Here is a 3,079-nt window from a genome sequence, read left to right as displayed (position 1 = left end):
AAAAAGGATCCCGGGCTCTACAAGAGTTTGGCTATGAAAATCTAATTCTGTGGGTGCTAAACTACAGACCCCATCATGCTTAGGGGCACATTTACTAATCCACGAACGCTCCGAAGGCGTCCGAATGCGTTTTTTTTCGTAAGGATCAGCATTTTTTTCGTAAATTGTCGCGACTTTTTCGGAGCCATTACGATTTGCGCGAATTGTCGCGACTTTTTCGGAGCTGTCGCGCGGAGTACGAAAGTTTTGGGATTCATTCAAGCTTCAGTATCGTGACTTTCCTTGGGCCAGGTTGGAGCTGCAGAGTGCCATTGAGTCCTATGGGAGGCTTCCAAAATCATGCAAAGTCTGAAAGTTTTGCCCGCCGTTTACGAGCGCTTAATACGAAAAAGTCGCGACAATATACGAGCAAATCGTAACAGCTACGAAAAAGTTGCTACAATTCGCGCAAGTCGTAATGGTTATGAAAAAACCGCAAAAATACGAAAAAGTCGCAAAATGTTCGTTCTCCAATCCGAATTTTTCCCATTCGGATTCGTGGATTAGTAAATCAGCCCCTTAGGGGCTGATTTACTAACCCACGAATCCGACCCGAATTGGAAAAGTTCCGACTTGAAAACGAACATTTTGCGACTTTTTCGTATGTTTTGCGATTTTTTCGGATTCTTTACGAATTTTTCGTTACCAATACGATTTTTGCGTAAAAACGCGAGTTTTTCGTATCCATTACGAAAGTTGCGTAAAAAGTTGCGCATTTTTCGTAGCGTTAAAACTTACGCGAAAAGTTGCGCATTTTTCGTAGCGTTAAAACTTACGCGAAACTTTGCACCTTTTAAGTTTTAACGCTACGAAAAATGCGCAACTTTTCGCGTAAGTTTTAACGCTACGAAAAATGCGCAACTTTTTAGGCAACTTTCGTAATGGATACGAAAAACTCGCGTTTTTACGCAAAAATCGTATTGGTAACGAAAAATTCGTAAAGAATCCGAAAAAATCGCAAAACATACGAAAAAATCGCAAAATACCGATCATTACGAAAAAAACGCAATCGGACTCATTTCGACCCGTTCGTGGGTAAGTAAATCAGCCCCTTAGTGTGGATGTAGTCCAGAATTTGCAGTGTCCTAAAATTATGCAGTTCTTTACAGAGAATGTTTTATTATTCACATTAGTCTCTACCATAGTGGAGTTCACACCTACCCAGGTGTTTCAGTTTCCTGATAAGCCAATAAACCCATTATTATATTTATTTTTTTTCAAGGAAATCAGAAAACCCACCAAATTTTGCAAAGACGTTGGCCAGAACCAATCCCAGCACTTTTGTATATTACTTTTTTTATACTTCATCTTAAGAAGTAGCCCAGTGTTGTGATGCAACTAGAAAAAAACTGACAAAAGGTTTGCCTTGATGGACGTGTGTCATTTTACAAACCTAAATTACTGGTACTTTAATGTCATTTACTTTTATAATAAGATGACATAAAAAAACAAAATATAAACTATATTTACAAGCAGTGCTCTTAGCGGTCATAGCAATTCCCAATGCAGTCATTTACAACTAAACTTTAAGACAGCAAGCCCACTTATGAATTGTGAATGATCAAGCTATGATGTGATCTCAGTTGATGTCAACTTTTAACAATGATATCTGTCTACTTTTAATATGGACAACTAGAGTTCCCAGTTTTCAAGGTCATATGCCAGATGATTATATTTGTTTAAGTAGGCTATCCATATGTTTGTCCAATGTCATATGTTATGACAGTTGGCACATATGCATGAGCAACCAAAGACTAACCCATATATTGCAAGGTTAGCAGAAAATATTTGTAATATTTTATAATTAATGCTACATAGCAGTGTCAGTAACATTTATCAGACCCCCACAGTTAGGATTACTATGATGATGGTTTTATGACATCATAAATTGCTGATATATAAGATAGCATACTATTACAGATTTATTTGTATTTTATGATGCCTTACTCCTAATATTATTGAGATGACCCACACGTCCCACAACAATGTGTTGTTTCAATGACCTTAGATTAGTAAGTATAAAACTGACTTCCTAATATACACACCCACACCATACCCAACACATTTTCTTAAAGGAACAGTAACACCAAAAAATGAAAGAGCTTTAAAGTAATAAAAATATAATGCACTGTTGCCCTGCACTGGTAAAACTGGTGTGTTTGCTACAGTAACACTACTATAATTGATATAATAAGCTGCTGTGTAACCACGGGGGCAGCCATTCAAGCTGGGAAAAAAGGAGAAAAGGCACAGGTTACATAGCAGATAACAGATAAGTTCTGTAGAATGCAATAGTGTTTTATCTGTTATCTGCTATGTGCCTGTGCCTTTTCTCCTTTGAATGGCTGCCCCCATGGCTACATAGCAGCTTATTTATATAAATTATAGTAGACTTTCTGAAGTAAACACACAACTTTTACCAGTGCAGGGCAGCAGCACATGATATTTTAGTTACTTTTATACACTTTCATTTTTTGGTGTTACTGTTCCTTTAACCTTCAAGAACCTGTGTCAATTGGTCGTTTTGCTCTGTAGTGTGGAATTGTGTTGCTCAACACTGCTATCACCTGTCCATATAGCCTGCAGAGAAAATGGATGTTTGACGATTAAATCTTAACACCCTGGTAATGTTTTACAAAGTAGTAGTTACCATTACCGTTGACTAATCAGCCCCAGTATACTGGCACTGTTTTGTTTTGGGTTTTTTTTCCACTTTTTCCAGTAAGGGCCTTCTGCTGCCCATTAAAGATGTTTCACTATATATCTAGCATTTGGTTGCAACAACCCTCAAACCCTGGGCATGAAAGTTATGCAAAAAATATGGCGAACACCTTTCACAAAGAAATCTTGACATCATCAGTAATTGATAAATACTGGAATTTAGTGTACCAGTATAGACAGCAGGACACTCCTTTTTTAAAACACACAGTAAATAGAGCTTCTACAGTAGAATCCTGCACTGAAATCCGCAAACAGATTTATTATATACAAGCCATAAACTGAAAGTAGTTATAATATGTAGCGCTGGCTCCTTCTGAAA

Source organism: Xenopus tropicalis, chromosome 6 (assembly GCF_000004195.4).
Source record: "Xenopus tropicalis strain Nigerian chromosome 6, UCB_Xtro_10.0, whole genome shotgun sequence".
In the NCBI taxonomy this organism is placed as follows: domain Eukaryota; kingdom Metazoa; phylum Chordata; class Amphibia; order Anura; family Pipidae; genus Xenopus; species Xenopus tropicalis.
This window is presented reverse-complemented; position numbering follows the sequence as displayed.